Raw genomic sequence first — 19,149 nt, 5'->3', positions numbered from 1 at the left:
AACACTCAGAAAATAAGGAATGCAAGGAAACATTCTCTATATAATAAAGAGCCTATATGAAAAACCCAGAGGTAACATCATATTTAATGGTGAAAAGATTGAAATTTTTCCCCTTAAGATCAGGAAAAAAAAGACAAGAATGCCAGCCTTCACCAGTGCTATTTAACAATGTAAGAGAAGCTCTGGCCAGAGCAGTTAGGCAAGAAAAAGAACTAAAAAGCATCCAAATTGGAAAGGAATAAATAAAACTTTCTCTACTCAAGATGATATCATCTTATATAGAGAATAGCCTGAAGAATTTAAAAGAAAGCCCCTAAAACTACAAAGGTAGATGAACCTGGAGGACATTATGTTGAGTGAAATATGCCAGAAACTAAAGGACAAATACTGTATGGTCTCACTAATATGAACGAACTATAATGAGCTAACTCTGAGAGTTAAATTAGAGAGCACAGGTTATCAGGAGATAAAAAGAGGACAGAAATTGGGCAGTCGATGCTTAAGGAGTACAGAATATTCAATGTGGTTCATTGTAAAGGTTCGGAAATGGGTAGCACAATATGTAAGTGTAATTAACAAAGCTGAGTATGATTGAAAAAAGGAAGGCTAGAGTAGTGTATGTCACCAGAAGGAAAGCTAGAGAATAAGAAATGGGACTGTATGACTTACCAAAACCTATAGTGTTCAGTGATAATAGTTCATTGTAAATATATGAGAAAGTTTTTACATGAAGGAGAGCAAATGTATGTCACTATCACAAGGTATTAAAAATGGGAAAAGTAGGATGGTGTATGGAAAAAATGCAATTAATGCAACTGAAGTCTGTATTAACAGTTATACTGTAATATTCTTCATTCATTGTAACAAAGACAGTGTACCAAAGCTAAATATAAATAAGGGAGTGATATAAGGAAGGGTATATAATGACTTTTTTTTCCTTCTTTCTTTTTGGAAGAAATGAGAATGTTCTCATATAGATTGTTTTGGTGAATGCCTAACTATGTAAATATACCAGGAGCCACAGATTGTACACTTACAATGGATGGTATGGATGTGAATAAAACTGTTTAAAAAAAGAAAATTACGAGTGCTGGAGGGAAAGCAGTATACCTATTCACTGTTGGTGGGGAAGTAGAATTGTGTAGCCCCTCTGGAGGGCAGTGCGGTAGTTTCTCAGGAAGCTTTGTATAGAATTGCCGTATTATCTAGCAATCACAATTCTAGGTATGTACTCAGAATAGCTGAAGGCAGATACACAAATAGACATTTGCACACCAAAGTATATGGTGGTGGTATTCATGGTTGTCAGTGGATGGAGACAGCCCAACCACCAAGCGATTGATGTATGAGTATGGTTGAAAGAGGAAGGCTAGAGTTATGTATGTCACCAGAAGGAAAGCTAGAGGATAAAACTGGGACTGTTTAACCTAACAAAACCGAGAGTGGGCTATGATGGAGGTTAATTGTATAAATATGAGAAAGTTCTTTCATGAACTAGAACAAATGTATGTTACTATTACAAGGTGTTAAGGAGAGGGTGGTATATGGGGAAAATACAGTGAATGTAAACTAAGGTCTTAGTAAACAGTAACACTGTAATATTCTGGCATTTGTGGTAACAAAAGCATTATACCAAAGCTAAATGTAAATAAGAGGGGGAGATACAAGCTATGGGATTCTTTTTCTTCAGAAGACTTAGAATATTCTCATATTAACTGTGGTTTTAAATGCATAACTATGTGATTATACCAAGAGCAATTGATTATACATTTAGGATGCATTATATGGTTTGTGAATAAAACTGTTAAAAATTAATAGTGGGGAATGAGATATATGGGATGTTGTGGGTTTTCTTTTTTATTTCTTTTTTTTTGGAGTAATGAAAATGTTCTAAAATTGACTGTGGTGATGACTGCTATGGGATTATACTGTTAGCAAGTGGTTATATATTTGGATGGATTATATGGTGTGTGAATATATTTCAATAAAATTCACATTTTAAAAAAATAACAAATGAATTCAGCAAAGTGGTGGGGTAAAAGATCAACACACAAAAACCAGTGGTGTTTCCAGACATCAGCAATGAATAATACAACAAAGAAATCAAGAAAACAATTCCAATTATAATAAAATGAAAAAGTAAAAATATCTAGGAATAAATTTTACCAAGTATGGGAAGGACTTACACATGGAAAACCACATATCATTGCTGAAACACATTAAAGACTTAAATAAATAGAAGAATATTCCATGTTCATGGATCCAAACATCGAATACATTACCATTAAGCTAGCAGTGCTATCGAAAGCAATTTACAGGTTCAACTTGATCTGAATCCCAATTCCAACAGCCTTCTTTGCAGAAATGGAGAAGTCAGTTATCAAATTCATATGCAAGGACAAGAGGCCCAGATAACCAAAACTATCTTATAAAGGAAGAGCAAAGATTTCAAATATTATTACAAAACTAGAGGAATCAAAACAGTCTGGCACCGACACAAAGAGAAATATAGACCAACAGAGGAAAACTGAGAGTTCAGAAATAAACTCACCATGTAGGGCCAACTGATTTTTGCACCAAGAATCGTTTCTTCAACACATGGGAAAACCAGATATCCACATATAAAATAGTGAAAGTGGACTCCTACTTAATACCATATACAAAAATTAATTCTGAATAGATCAATGATCCAAATATGAGCTAATATTATATAAATAAATATTAGGAGAATGCATAGCAAAATATCAGGACCTTATACTAGGCAATGTATTCTTAGATTGTACACTAAAAGCACAAGCAACTGGAGGAAAAAATAGATAAAATGGACTTCATCAAAATTGAAAACTTTTGTCCATCAAAATACGTTATAAAGAAAGTGAAAAGACAAACATCAGAATGGGAGAAAATAATTGCAAATCATATATCTGAAAGGGGCTTAATATCAAGAATATATAAGGAACTCCTACAACTCAACAACAGAAAGACAAAAGACCCAATTAGAAAATGGACAATGTACTTGAATAAACATTTATCAAAAAAAGTTGTCCAAATGGCCAATATACACATGAAAAGATATCCATCATTATTAACCATTAGGGAAATGCAAATCAGAACTATAATGTGCAATCACTTCATACCCGCTGGATAGGCTAATATTAAAACAATGGAAAATATTTCATGCTGGCAAGGATGGGGTAAATAGGAAAATACAGACAAAGAATGAAAGGATATCAGGAAAACAATGAAAGGACAAAATGAGAATCTCAATAGATGACAAAAAATTTTTAAAAGGAACCAATCAGAACTACTGGAGTTGAAGACCACAATAACTGGAATGAAAAACTCCCAGGACAGTTTCAACAGCAGATTGGGCTGACAAAAGAAAGAATTAGTGAACCTGAAAACAAGACAGTTGGAATGAATCGGCTGAGGAGCAGAAAGAAAAAAAGAAATGGAGAAGCAAAGATGGCTTAAAAGACTTGTGGAGCACCATCAATAGTAACAATATATGCATTGTGGGATTCAGAGAGAAATGGGCAGAACAAAGATTCAAAAAAATGATGACAGAATATTCCCCAGCTTGCCAAAAGACATGAATATGCACATCCAAGAAGCCCATTGAATACCAAACAGGATAAATTTGAAGAGAAATATTCCCAGACACATGGTGTCAAAGTGTTGGGAGCAAAGGACAGAAGAAAGTTCTGTAAGCCGCAAGAGAAAAATAATGTGTTACATACAAGGGAGTCCCAATTAGATTAAGTTCCAATTTTGCATCAGAAACAAAACTATGGAGGCAAGAAGACAGTGACTTGAAATACTGTAGTGCTGAAAGGAAACAACTGACAATCAAGAATTTTATATCTGGCAAAATTTTCTTTCAGAAATGAGGGGAGAAGTAAGACATTCTCAAATAAACAAAAGCTGAGGGAGTTCATTGCTCCAGGACCTGTTGTACAAGCAGTACTATAATGGGAATTCTTCAGACTGAAAGGAAAAGATACTGATTCAAAGTGTCATAAAGAAATAAAGACCTGATAAAGTAACTATTTGAGTAATTATAAATGCCAATACTACTGTATTGTATTTTTTGGTATGTAATTCCACGTCTTACTTCCTATAGGTGCTAAAGTGCCAGTGCATAAAAAGTAATGATAAATCTAGACTTCAGAAGAAGCTAAAGCTTCCTTTATAGTTCACCATTGTCCCCAGCACTCCCTATACTTAAATCCATGACCTTTACTAATTTACTAGAATTGCCTAGCCCTTATGGGCAATTGAGTTTGTACCTCAAGGAAGAAAGGAAAGAAGAGTGGAAAGAAAGAAAGAAGGGTGGATTGGGCAAGTTAACATGTACTTTTTTGACTATAGTTATATTGGCAAATAATCATCTGACATACTCTATTTGGTAGGACGATTAAATCAGACTCTGTAGGACAAGAATCTGTTTCAATCATTAAGCCACACAAGTGCTTGATTTGGAGGTGTGTTGTCATTCAAATACTTGCAAAATATAATTTCTTCTTGTCTACAAGATGCCGTCTATCTTTAGGAGGAACCCTGTAAGAAATGTCTATGAATCTGTTTGTAAAAAAAGGGCAGGACAAAATATTTTTGAAATATTTTCTTAATAAAAATATAGACACTCTTTGAAAAGTAACAATAAATCTAAGGTTTCAGACATACAATGTACAAAGATATAAGTGATAAATACAAAAAAAAGGTGGGGATATGGAGAGGTAAATGAACAGTGTAGGTATATGCTTTTTGATGTTAAGTTGATATCAAGTAAAAAATGATTATTTTATGTTTAGGATGTTAAATTTAATCCTATGGTTACCACAAAAAAATTGTGAAAAATATATCCATAAAGAATGAGATGGGACTCAATATGGCACAATACAAAAAAGCAAATAAATATGAAAATAGGCATTAATGGAAGAATTGAGGGTCAAAAAAAAAAGTACAAAAACTAAATAGCAAAATCAAAGAAGAAAGTCCAGCATTCTCAGAAATGACTTTAAATGTAAATGGATTAAACACTCCAATCAAAATGCAGATGTTAGCAGAATGGATTTTAAAAAGTGTGCCACAACTATATGCTGTTTACAAGAGACTCACCTTACATTTAAAACATAACATGTTGGAAGTGGAAGGATGAAAAAAATCTACCATGAAATTTTTATTTATTTATTTATTTAATTTTTTTTTTCTTGCATGGACAGGCACCGGAATCAAACCCGGGTCTCCAGCATGGCAGGTGAGGATTCTGCCACAGAGCCACCGTCACACCACCTCTACCATGCAATTAATAACCAAAAGAGAGTGGGTGATAAAATAGACTTTATGTCAGAAACTTAAATGGACAAAAAGGTCATTCTATACAAATAAAAGGGTCAAGTCAACAGTTAGTTGCACATCAGTGTTCATAAGCTGTATGTACCCCCCAAATAATCATACTCTTAAAGCGAATCCATTCCTGTGGGTGTAAACCCATTATTAAGTATGAGGTTCCTTCAGTTAACCTCAGGCATGAGCCAGGATGGGTCTTAATCCTCTTATTGGAGTCCTTTGTAAGAGAATGAAACTCACACAAAGAAAGAGAAAGCCACTGAAGCAAGGCGAAAGCAACAAAACCCTGAAGAGAAGAGAGAGACCAGCAAATATCACCATGTGCCTTGCCTTGTAGCAGAGGAGCCAGTGATCACCAGCAGCCATTCTTCTGGAAGAAAGCATTGCCTTGATGATGTCTTGATTTGTACATTTTTCTCAGCCTCATAACTGTAAGTTAATAAATTCCCATTGTTAAAAGCCAGCCCATTGTATGATATCTGCTTTCAGCATGCTAGGAAAGTAAAACAGTGATATTATTCATAATTGCCAAAGATGGGAGCAACCCAAGTGTCCATCAACCAATGCATGGTTAAACAAAATGTGATTTATATATATATACACACACACAATGAGATATTATATACATGTATATGTATATAATGTATATACCTATACATTGAGATATTATTCAGCTGTAAAAGGAATGCAGTTCTGATACATGTGACAACATGCATGGACCTTGAAGACTTCATCTTGAGTAAAATAAGTCAAACACAAGAGAACATATATTGTATGATCTCACTCATATGAAATAAGTAGAATAAGCAAATTTTGAGTCAGAAACCAGAATATAGATTACCAAGGGCTAGGGTGAGGGTAGGAATGGAGAATTAATGCTTAAATTATGCAAAGTTTCTATTTGTGATGATAAAAAAGTTTTGGTAATGGGTGGTAGCACAACATCATAAACATAATTAACAGCACTGAAAAATATATTTCAGTGTAAAGGGGGAAATTTTAAGCTGTATATACGTTACTAGAATAAAATTTTTTTTAAATATAGAAAAACATAGGACTGTACAACACAACAAATGAGCCTTAGAGTGAACCATGGACTATATTAATAGTAAAATTAAAATGTTCTTTCATCAATTGCAGCAGATGTACCACTCTAATGCAAGGTATTAATAATAGGATAGTACACAGGAACTCTGTATTTTATGCATGAATTTTCTGTAAACCTACATCTCTAATTAAAAAAATGGGGGAAGAAAAACTATCTCATGCTTTGCTGTGTGTGATGAGACAACATGTTTTTTTTTAAAAAAAAAAAAAGACCTTAATCACCAGAATGGAGTTGTGACTCAGAGTTCAGTTTGGTGGGGATCAGTCAGCACTGAGTACATGTTTGAATCCCTGGGAGAGAGAAAACTAAAAAAATCTTACAAAAAGTACGATTTTACTATCTGACTATTGACATTTAAATTAATAAGTCAAATTTAAAATTCAGTCCTTCATTTGTTCTAGACACATTTAAAGTTCTATACAGCACAGATACAGAACCTTTCCATTATACAGAAGTTTATATTGGGCAACGCTCCTACACAGCATTAAATTTTGAGCTACACAGCACCGCCCCTGTAATTTTTACAAAATTCCTATGTGTTGAAGAAGGGGCTTATTAAAACTTCAGTGCTTGGCTGCTGTGGTGGCTGGTAGAGTGGACTACAACCTAATTTCCTTATTTTTCTCTACTGGTACCTAACGACATTTAAGCAAGAAAAATGTTGGTTTTAAAGGGATCCTTTGAATTCTTATTGTCTTAAACAACAGTAACCCACATCCTTTTTTCCTCTTCTTTTCATTGATATATTATATTCTTCAGTAAAAAGTACATGCATTTTCAATCCTTGAAGAAACTTTAGAAACTGTTTATAGATTAGCAAACTTACATTTGATCAGATAATCAGGTAACCAAATTATAAGAAAATCTGGTTTCTACTTCTGAAATATTAAAAAATATGAGAAAAGGTTACTCATTTCAAAAAGTCAAATTGTTAGAGAAAACATCTTACTCTCTCATTGTAAAAAGTAGTCTTTTGCCAAGGTTTACAGAAAGGAGGAGGAAAAGAAAAACCATTTTAGCAGTCATTTGATCATTGATTATTGCGTTTGTTACTTAGAATTATTTAGCCAGTCCCTCTGGGTCTTCTCATAGTACATAGTTGTACTGAGAATATATCTTTGAATATTTTCAACCATCACTGGCCATCATGTGCTTAATAATATTTGTTGGTGATCCAAGAAAATATTTTCAGAATCCCAAAAAGCAGATTTTACTTGTTAGATTGCTTTGGTAGTGAAGTACAGAAGTAGAAGATATTGTCCCAGCTTTGGTGGAGCCATTTAGGCAAGGGAGACAAAGAACACATATAAAATGTACTGATTATATGAGACAAATCAAGGAATTCACGTGATTATATCTTCAAGGCAGTTTGTGCATGAATCAAGGAAGTATAATTTGGTAGTCTGCAAGAATATTACTTCATTAAAGTAGTCTGCAGACCGAAAACTTTAATAAATCCTGAATTATTAACATTGTTTTCCAAACCACTACTGCTATTTGCTGTTCAGTACATTGAAGAAACACATTTAGTTAATAATGTACAAATTCCTGGTTCAATTACCTTTAAAGATGATTAAACTGACATCTGAAGCAGTTAACCTAATAAGGAGCTAACTAATGACCTCCTTCTGTGTGCAAGCCTTGATGGGCCCTGCACAAAAATATGGCGAAATTTAAGAATTTTTTTGAGCAGTTATAGGCTCAAAAAAATGTAGGAAGTACAAACTTCCCATCTACAACCCCTTTATGCACACAATTTTCTCTATTAAGATTTTACATGAGTGTGGTACAGCTGTTTAAATTCATGAAACTTATTATAATCGTGCTATTAACTTTAGTACACTGTGTACATTGTGTTGTACAGTTCTATGGGTTTTGTGTGTTTGCATGCCTGTTGTATGTGTGTGGTAACTTATATACGACCTAAATTTCCCCCTTTTTTCCCTTTTGAATATACAATTTAGTGTTGTTAATTACATATGCTAAGTTGTGCCTACATTCCCATCTAAAACTTTTCCATCACCCTAAACAGAAACTCCATACCAATTAAATAGTAACTCCCAAATTCCCCTCCCCCACTTGTCCCCTGGTAACCTCTATTCTAATTTCTTTTTTTTTTTTTTAGAGTAAGCAGATAGAAAATTTATCAGGTACACATGTGAGGAAATGTGGGCACTCTCGCAAAGACAGGCAAAAAAGGCAAGAGGCAAAGGCAATGTGGGGTCATTTGATTTTTTTTAATTGAGATATATATTCACATAATGTATATATTCACATATAATCATCCAAAATGTATAATCAGTGGTTCACAGTATCATCATATAGCTGTGCATTCATCATTATAATCAATTTTTCTTTTTTTATTGTGAAATAGAACGTATATACAAAAAAGCAGTAATTTTCAAAGCACACCATAACAAATTAGTTATACAACAGATTTCAGAGTTTGGTTTGGATTACAGTTCCACAATTTTAGGTTTTTACTTTTAGCTGCTCCAAGAAACTGGAGACTAAAAGCAATATCAATATAATGATTCGGCAGTCATACTCATTTGTTAAATCCTATCTTCTCTGTTATAACTCCACCTTCTCCTTTAATCTTTCTCCCACTCTTTAGGGGTATTTGGGCTATGCCCATTCTAACTTTTTCATGTTGAAGAGGGCTGTAAATAATATGGGCTAGGGGGATGGAATTAGTTGATGTCCCAGAGAGGCTGGCCCCTCTGGGTTTCAGGATTTATCTGGCTTAGGAAATCACCTGGAGGTTGTAGGTTTCTCATAATTGATTTTTGAACATTTCATTACTCCAAAAAGATATAAAAATAAGAATAAAAATAAATGTAAAAAGAAACACCCAAAACATCCCATACCTCTCATCACACCCTATTGTTTATTTTTTTAATGTGTCTTTTTTTTTTCTTACTCATCTATCCATATACTGGATGAAGGGAATGTCAGTCACAAGGTTTTCACAATCACATGGACACACCTTAAAAGCTCTATAGCTACTCAATTTCCTTCAAGAATCAAGGCTACTGGATTACAGTCCAGCAGTATTTCCCTTTAGCTACTCCAACACATCAAAAACTGAACAGGGATATTCATATCATGCATAAGAATAACCTCCAGAATGACCTCTTGACTCTGAAACCTCTGAGCCCCTGAAACTTTATTTTGTTTCATTTCTCTGCCCCCTTTTGGTCAAGAAGGCTTTCTCACTCACATGGTTCCAAGGCCAGGCTCATCCCTGGGAGTTATGTCCCACGTAGGGGTAGGATTGTTAGTTCACTGTGGAGCTGGCTTATGGAGGGAGGCCACATATAAGCAACAAAATAGGCATAATCTTAGGCATAATCATAAGTAGGCTTAGCTTCTCCTTTGCAGGAATGTTTCACGAGGGCAAGCCCCAAGACCAAGGGCCTGGCCCATCAATGCTTGTGATAATATCAGGTCTTTTAATATTTCTGCCTTTTTTCCCAGTCCCTCAAGGGGACTTGGCAAATACTTTTAATTGCCTGCCCAGATTACTCTGGGATGTATCACAGCTTCACACCAACCTATACAACCAATCCTATTCAAGATTCCATGTAATTGTGGTGTTCGAATAAGCTGACTTATACAAGTTAAATAAGGTAATATGCTGCAAAAAATATAAATTTTGCACCAAATATCTCTTCCTTTGATCTCACACAGAAGTTGAAGTTTAAAATACAGTCAGTATCATACTTTACGCTTTAATCTGATTTACCTTAGTCCTACCCAGATTAATTTCATTCATATTTCCACTTGAAGTCTGATCACTTTTTCAGTGTTTTTAACAGTTGTTGTATGGGATAATGCTGAGTTTCATAGTTGTAGAACTCTAGCTCTGAGTCTCAGGTGTCGCACAAATACTCAAAGTTCCAGGGAATGACCAGGTTATAGACAAAGAGCTCAGCATCTCATAATTGAGGAATAACAGTTACAACTCCAGAATAGATGTGACTTCTGTAAAATTTACAATCTAGGAACCTTTACAGTAGGCATTCACCTAATAAACTATGTTCTCAAATCTAATTCTCAGAGCTTACACATTACAGTTAGTTTATATTTGTGAAGTGTTATAATATTTGTCTTTTCATTTCTGGCTTATTTCACTCAACATACTGTCCTCAAGGTTCATTCACCTCTTTGCATCCCTCACAACTTCATTCCTTTTTGCAGCAGCTCAATAGTCCATTGTATGTATGCACCGCAGTTCCCCTTCCATTTCTTAGTCGATGAACCCTTAGGCCACATTCATCCAATGGAAATCACGAGCATTGCTTTCCTGTCACTGCTCTCAGTTCCTCCAAGTATACACCTAACCACAGAGTTGCAGGATCAAACAGTAGTGCCACCCCTAGCCTCCTATGGAGCCACCACACTGCCCTTCAGAGTGTGCAGCCCCTCTGAAGTCACTGCACAACAGTGACTAGATACATCCCTCTGTCCATATTTTCTCTAGCACTTGTATCTCTCTGTTCATTTTTAAACAGTTTATTCACACATCATACTCTCCAACCTAAGCAAAAAAATCAGTGGTTCCCATTATATTCACATAACCATGCCTTCACCACCACAATCTATTTGAGGACATTTCCATTTCTTCCACAAAGAGTCCCATGCCCCACTCCCATATCCCCTGCTTATTGACATTTAGCTTTGGCATATTGCCTTTGTTACATTCAGTGGAATTATGTTACAGTGTTACTATTAACTATAGACTGTAGTTTGCATTGATTGTATTTTTTCCCATATACCATCCCATTTTCAGCACCTTGCAATATTGACATTCATTTGTTCTCCCTTATGCAGAAGTATATATTTCTACATTTAATAACCATCATTATTCACTCTAGGTATCACTAAGTTATACTATTATAGTCTTTTTCCTCTATCTTTCCTTCTGGTGTCATACATGTCGCCAGCCTGCCTCCCTCAACCGTACTCACATTCAGCTTCATTCTTTATATTTAAAATATTGTGCTACCATCATACAGTATTGTGCTATCCATTTCTAGGTCTAATCAGTCCTAATGAACATTCTTTACTCCTTCAGCATCAAAGTTCAATCTCTACCCTCTTTCTATCTCCTAATAACCTGTGTTCTCAACTTTAACTCTCAAAGTTTACTCGTTAATGTTAGTTCATATTAATGAGACCATACAGTATTTGTCCTTTTGTTTCTGGGTAATTTCACTCAGCATAATGTCCTCAAGCTTCATCCATGTTGTTATATGCTTCATGACTTAATTCTGTCTTACAGCTGCATAATATTCCATCCTATGTTTATACCAAAGTGTTTTTTTAGTCACTCGTCTGTTCATGGATGTTTGGGCTCTTTCCATCTCTTGGCAGTCGTGAATAATTGACACTATAAACATCAGTGTGCAAATATCTGTTTGTGTCCTTGCCTTCAGTTCCTCCAAATATATACCTAGTGATGGAACTGCGGGATCATATGGCAATTTTTAGCTTCCAAAGGAACCACCAAACAGCCTTCCAAAGTGGTTGCACCATTTTACATTCCCAGCAACTGTGAATAAGCATGCCTCTTTCTCCACATCCTCTGCAGTACTGGTACTTTTCCTTTTTTATTTTTTTGATAATGGCTATTCTAGTAGGTGTGAGCTGATATCTCATTGTGGTTTTGATTTGCATTTCCCTAGTAACAAGTAGGTTGAGTATCTTTTCATGATTTTGAGCCATCTGTATTTCCTCTTTGGAAAGGTGTCTGACCGTGTCTTTTGCCCATAATTTAATTGGGTTGTTTGTCTTTTAGTTGTTGAGTTCTAGAATCTCTTTATATATTCTGGATATTAGTCCTTTATCCGATAAGTGGTTTCCAAATATTGTCTCCTGTTGCGTAGGCTGTTTTTTTTACTTTCCTGACAAAGTCCTTTGCTGCCAAAAGTGTATAGTTTTTATCTATTTATCCCATTTACCTATTTATTTTTTCATTACTTGCACTTTGGGTGTAATCTAGGAAACTACCTCCTATCACAAAATCTGTAAGATATTTTCCTACATGATCTTATAAATATTTTATGGTCTTAGCTCTAACATTTATGTCTTTGATCTATTTTGAATTAATTTTTGTATAAGGTGTGAGATATAGGTCCTCTTTCATTCTTTTGGATGTGGATATTCAGTTCTCCAGGCACCATTTATTGAAGAAGCTTCTCTGTCTCAGTTGAGTCAGCTTGAATGCCTTCTCAAAGATCTTTGTCCATAGATGAGAGGGTCTATTTCTGAACACACAATTCAATTCCATTGGTCAACAATCTGTCTTTATACCAGTATCATACTGTTTTGACCACTGTAGCTTTGTAATCTGCATTAAAGTCAGGTAGTGTGAGACCTCCCATTTTATTCCTCTTTTTCAAGATATTTTTAGCTACTCGAGGCACCCTACTTTTCCAAATAAATTTAGTTATTGATTTTATTATTTCAGCAAAGTAAGTTGTTGGGATTTTAATTGCTATTGCATTGAATCTATAGATCAATTTGGGTAGAATCTACATCTTAACTATATTTAGTCTTCTAATCCATAAACACAGGATGTCCTTCCACTTATTTACATCTTCTTTCATTTGTTTTACCAATTTCTTGTCATTTTCTGTGTGTAGGTCTTTTGTGGTCTTGGTTAAATTTATTCCTAAGCATTTGATTCTTTTGGTTGCTATTGTAAATGGAATGTTTTCCTTGATTTCCTCCTCAGAATGCTCATTACTAATGTATAGAAATGGTACTGATTTTGGGGTGTTGATCTTGTACCCTGCCACTCTTCTGTACTCATTTATTAGTTCTAGTAGCTTTGCTGTCGATTTTGCAGGATTTTCAGTATACAGTATCATGTCATCCTTAAACAGTGAGTTTTTTACTTATTCCTTTCCAATTTGGATGCCTTTAATTTCTTTTTCTTCTCTAACTGCTCTAGCTAAAACTTCTAGCACAATGCTGAATAACAGTATGACAATGGGCATTGTCGTGTTCCTGATCTTACAGGGAAAGCTTTCAGTCTTTCCCCATTTGAATATGATGTTAGCTGTGGGTTTTTCACATATTCCCATTATCATGTTGAGGAAGTTCCTTTGAACTTCCTTTGAATTGTTTTTCATTATGAAAGAGTGGTGATGGGGAGTGGGGAGAAAAGAGGAAATATTCAACCTCTCTATTTGAAGAATTCCTAAAATTCTCACAAACAGTGAGAACAACCAATCGGCTGAGCTCCTGATCTTGGGTTATTCCTATGAAACTTATTCCTGCATAAGTAGGGTAAGCCTACTTATAATTACACCTAAGAGTTACCCCCAGAGAACTTGTTGCTCAGCTCTGGCTTCTCTCTCTAAGCCACCCTGGCAGGTGAGCTCACTGCCCTTCCCCCTAGGTAGGACATGTCTCCCAGGGGGTGTAAATCTCTCCGGCAATGTGGGACAGAACTCCCAGGATTTGCCAGGACCTGGCATCATAGGATTGAGAAGGCCTTCTTGACCAAAAGGAGGAAGAGAGAAATGAGACAAAATAAAGTTTTGAGATTTCAAACAGAGTTGACAGATTATCCTAGAAGTTATTCTTATACATTATATACATATCCCTTTTTAGTTTATGGTGTATTGGAATGGCTGGAGGGAAGTACCTAAAACTGTCAAACTGTGTTCCAGTAGCCTTGATTCTTGAAGACGACTGTATAACTATTTAGCTTTTACAATGTAACTTGTGATAATGGAAACCTCGTGTCTGATGGTCCTTTTATCCAGGGTATGGACAGATTAGTAAAAAAAAAAAAAAAAACAAAAAGGATAATAAATAAATAATATAAAGGATAAGGGGCAAAAAAATGAGTAGATTGAAATGCTAGTGGGCAGTGCGATGGAGGGTAAGAGGTATGGGATTTATGAGTTTTTTCTCTCTTTTTTCTGGAGTGATGCAAATGTTCTAAAAATGATCATGGTGAAGAATATACAACTATGTAATGATATTGGGAGCCATTAATTATATACCATGTATGGACTGTATGTGTGTGAAGATTTGTTAATAAAAATATTTATAAAAAAAGGAAGAATGTTGAATTTTGTCAAATGCCTTTTCTGCATCAAATGAGATGATCATGTGATTTTTTTCTGCTTTGATTTATTGATGTGGTGTACTACATTAATTGATTTTCTTGTGTTGAACCAACCTTGCATACTTGGACTAAATCCTATTTGGTCATTGTGATGGCTGGGTTCAGGTGTTAGCTAGGCCAGGTGATGGTGTCCAGTTGTCTGATCAGGCAAGCACTAGCCTAACCATTACTACAAAGATATATCATGGCTGGTTGATAAACCAAAAAGTGGTTTGTTAAATCATCAGTTACTTGATTGCATCTGTGGCTGATTACATCTACAATCAACTAAGGGTGTGTCTTCCACAAAGGAGAGAATCTAATCAGTTAGATCTGATCCAATCAGTTGGAAACTTTTAAGGGTGAAGAGAGAATTTTCATTTCTTATTCAGCCAGCCAGCCTCTCCTAGAGAGTTTGTTGAGGAACTTAATCAGAGTTGCCAGCCTCACAGTCTGCCCTTGGGATTTTGGAATCTTGCATCCCCACAGTTGTATGAGATGCTTTTATAAATCTCATATTTATAGATCTCTCCTGTGGTTCTGTTTCTCTAGAGAACCCTAACTAATACTATTATGGTATATAATTCTTTTAATGTGCTGCTGCATTTGATTTGCAAGTATTTTGTTGAGGATTTTTGGATCTGTATTCATTAAAGGGATTATTCTGTAATTTCCTTTTCTTGTAGTGTCATTGTCTGGCTTTGGTCTTAGGGTAATGTTGGTGTTGGCCTCGTAGAATGAGTTAGGTAGCTTCCCCCCTCTTCAGTTGTTTTGAAGAGTTTGAGCAGAATAGGTACTAATTCCTCTTGAATTCTTGGTAGAATTCACATGTGAAGCCATCTGGTCCTGGACTTTTCTTTTTGGGAGGAATTTTTTGATGACTGATTCTATTTCATTATTTGTGATTTTTTTTGTTGAGGTCTTCTATTTCTTCTCCTGTCAGTGATGGTTTTTCATGCTTTTCTAGGAAGTTGTCCATTTCATTTACGTTGTTGAATTTATTAGCATATATTTGCTCATAGTATCCTCTGATTGCCTCCTTTATTTCCATGGAATCAGTAGTTATGTCTCTCCTCCCATTTCTTCTTTTATTTGCTCTCTCTCTCTCTCTCGCTCTCTCTCTCCCTCTCTCTGTCAGCCTACTAAGGGTCCATCAATTTTCTTAGTTTTCTCAAAGAACCAACTTCCAGTTTTGTTAATTTCCTCTACTGTTTTTATGTTCATAATTTTGTTTGTTTCTTGCTCTAATGTTTGTTATTTCTTTCCTTCTGTTTACTTTGGGGTTAGTTTGCTGATCTTTCTCTAGTTCCCGCAGATGTACAGTTAATTATTCAATTTTCACTCTTTCTTCTTTTTTAATGTACGTGTGGAGGGCAAGACATTTTCTTCTCAACACTACCTTTGCTGCATCCCATCAGTTTTGATATATTGTGGTCTCATTTTCAATTGCCTCAAGATATTTACTGATTTCTCTTGTAGTTTCTTCCTTGACCCACTGGTTGTTTAAAACTATATTGTTTAGCCTCTGTATATTTGTGAATTTTCAGGCATTCTGCCTGTCATTGATTTCTACCTTCATTCGATAACGATTTGAGAAATTGTTCTGTATAATTCTGATCCTTTTAAACTTGAGGTGTGATTTGTGACCCAGCGGTAGTCTGTCCTGGAGAATGATCCATGAGCACTTGAGAAAAATGTGTATCCTGCTGTTGTGAGGTGTAATGTTCTGTAAATGTCTGTCAAGTCTAGTTCATTTATTATATTATTCAAAATTTGTTTCCTTAATGACCTCTGTCAAGATAAGAATGGTGCACTGAAGTCTCCAACTATTATTGTAGAGGTGTCTACTTCTCCCTTCATTGTTGTCAGTGTTTGCCTCATGTATTTTGGGGCACTCTGGCTTGGTGCATAAATATTTATGATTGTTATTTTTTCTTTTATAAATATATAGTGTCCTTTGTCTCTTTTGATTGTTTTACACTTGAAGTCTGATTTGTTGGTTAGTAGTTTAGCTACCCCCGCTCTTTTCTGGTTGTTGTTTGCATGAAATATGTTTTTCCAGCTTTTACTTTCAGTCTACTTTTGTCCTTGGGTCCAGAGTCTCTTATAGACAGCACATAGATGGATCCTGTTTTTAAATCCATTTTGTAAGTCTATATCTTTCAATTGGGGAGTTTAATCCAGTAACATTTAATGTTATTACTGAAAAGCAGTACTTTCTTCTACCAGTTTATCTTTTCTTTTTTCTCTTTTTACTCTTACTGATAGTCTTCATTTCTAACTATTCTCTAGATCTCTCTCTCCTTTCTTTTCCTATCTGCCTGTAGTGGTCCCTTTTGTATTTCTTATAGAGCTGGTCTCTTAGTCACAAACTCTCTCTATATCTGTTTGTCTGAAAATATTTTAAACTTTCCTTATTTTTGAAGGGCAGTTTTGCCAGGTATAAAATTCTTGGTTGGCAATTTCTCTTTTTCTGAATATTTATTATACCACTGCCTTTTCACCTACAAAGTTTCTCCTGAGAAATCCACACATAGTCTTATAGGGCTTCCATTGCAAGTGATGGATTGCTCTTCACTGCTTTCAGAATTCTCTTTGTCTTTGACATTTGACAGTCTGATTAGTAAACATCTTGGAGTCCATCTATGTGGATCTCTTCTCTTTGGGGAATGCTGCCCTTTTTGGATCTGTAATTTTATGTCTTTCATAAGACATGAGAAATTTTCAGTGATAATTTCCTCCATTCTTTCTGCCCCTTTTCCCTTCTTTTCTTCTGGGATACTCATAACACATAAATTCGTGTGCTTCATGTTGTCATTCAGTTCCCTGAGACCCTGCTCATATTTTTCCATTCTTTTCCCCCTCTGTTCTGTTTTGTGTAGGATTTCAGATGTCCTGTGTTCTAGTTCACTAATCTTTTCTTCTGCCTCTTCAAATCTGCTCTTGTAAGACTCCATTGTATTTTTCGTCCCTTCTGTTGTGCTTTTCATTCCCATAAGTTATGGCATTTGTTTTTGCAAGCTTTTGAGTTCTTCTTTATGGTTGCCAGTGTCTTCTTTATATCTGTCATCTCTTTTGCCATATCTTCCCTCAACTTGTTGATTTGATTTAGCATATTTGATTGAACATTAATTAGTTGTTTCAAGTCCTGTATCTCATTTAAAGTGTTGATCTGTTCCTTTGACTAAGCCATATCTTTATTTTTCCTAATATGACTCCTAATTTTTTAGTGGTGTCTTGGAATTTGATTTTCCTGATTAGTTTATTCTGGAGATCATTTTTGCTCTTTTACTTAGCATTTTCTTGTTAGTTAGCTTTTCTCTATCTGTTTTTTGGTGTTCATTTCAACTTATTTAGACCTTTAGCATAGTTTCTATTTAATTGTTCAGAATTTTTCAGCTCTTGTTTTTTCTGGTTCTTATCCTGCCTATATGGAGGCTTTTTTTGAGGAGTGTCTCCCCAGATCTTCTAGACCCCAATCAGATTTTCCCAGAATAGGCAGGTTCAGATCTCAGTAGAAGGGTACACTATGAATCAGGAATCCCTCAGGATGAGACCCAGCAGTTTGTCTATTTGTCTAACTTTCTGTGTAGCCTCTAGACTCTGTGCTTTTCCTGTCCTGCCCAGCAGCTTCCCATTGGCATAAAGTGTTATGGAGCCTTTAATTTTCAGCCTGCCAGGGGCGTGGTTGAGGTAGAGGTTGAGGTGGAAGCCAAGCTTAAGCTGTTTCTGATTCCCAGCCCTGGAGTCTGAATTCTCTAAAGGAGAGCCATTACCTGAGCTGGACCCTTCTCCCCCTTTTCTTGGGGAAGATATGCCCTTTACAGCATTATCTGCTTCACTTAACTTTTACTTTATCTATCAGACTTATCTTAACTCTGCCCTTGCCTGGATTAGTGCTGACAATTGAAAATGTCTGAGGCTTTCTGTAATGTACTACTTATAATATTTTTAAAAAAGAAAGAAGAAGAGAGAAAAATAAAATAAAAATCCATTTTCAGAACCAGTCCCCAGCCCCCAAGGTTCACCAGTGAAGAACCAAAGTTGGTACCAGCTGTATAAAAGGGCACAGCCCTTTTCCAGTATTCTGGGCTCGACCAACTCCAGTAGCCTTCATTTGTTTTTAGTTTGTTTGTTTGTTTTCTTTCCTTCATCAGCCCCTTCTCCTCTGTACCCTGAGAGAGAGACCTCAGGGTTATTTTCCTCCTTTCTCTGGGTTTATCTGTGCCCAGAGCTTGTATTCAGCAGTCCAAATTGGTTAATTAGAACTGCAGTTGGAGCTTGGTTGAACTACTTTCCCTTGCTTCTAGTAGAATCTGCTTCTTTTTCACACCAGTTCCTTGCTGTAATCTCAGCCCTTCTACCTTTTGCTGGTTTGAAGCTGTTATGTATCTCAGAAAAACTGTGTCCTTTAATCCTCATTCAGTTTTGCTAGGTGGGATCATTTTATTGTTTTCGTGGAGTTGTGACCCATCCAATTGTGAGTGGTAACTTCTGATTAGATGGTTTCCATGGACATATGTCTCTACCCATTCAAGGTGGGGTTGCTTATTGGAGCCCT

General features: G+C 35.6%; 1 protein-coding gene and 1 long non-coding RNA gene across 8 annotated transcripts in view; one reads left to right on the top strand and one right to left on the bottom strand.

Moving 5' to 3' along the window:
- Window positions 1-19,149, top strand: part of NEDD4 (NEDD4 E3 ubiquitin protein ligase) — a 259,864-nt gene that overhangs the window by 160,591 nt on the left and 80,124 nt on the right. The gene's annotated exons all lie outside the window — the stretch shown is intronic.
- Window positions 5,096-19,149, bottom strand: part of LOC143656156 (uncharacterized) — a 128,382-nt gene continuing 114,328 nt past the window's right edge. The window contains exon 4 of the long non-coding RNA XR_013162415.1: window positions 5,096-5,781. This is a non-coding gene — a long non-coding RNA (uncharacterized LOC143656156). The remainder of the gene's footprint in view (window positions 5,782-19,149) is intronic.

The sequence above is a fragment of the Tamandua tetradactyla genome, chromosome 14 (genome assembly GCF_023851605.1).
Source record: "Tamandua tetradactyla isolate mTamTet1 chromosome 14, mTamTet1.pri, whole genome shotgun sequence".
NCBI classification, from domain to species: domain Eukaryota; kingdom Metazoa; phylum Chordata; class Mammalia; order Pilosa; family Myrmecophagidae; genus Tamandua; species Tamandua tetradactyla.
The sequence above is the reverse complement of the archived record's forward strand: the minus strand, read 5'-3'. Positions and strand labels throughout refer to the sequence as shown.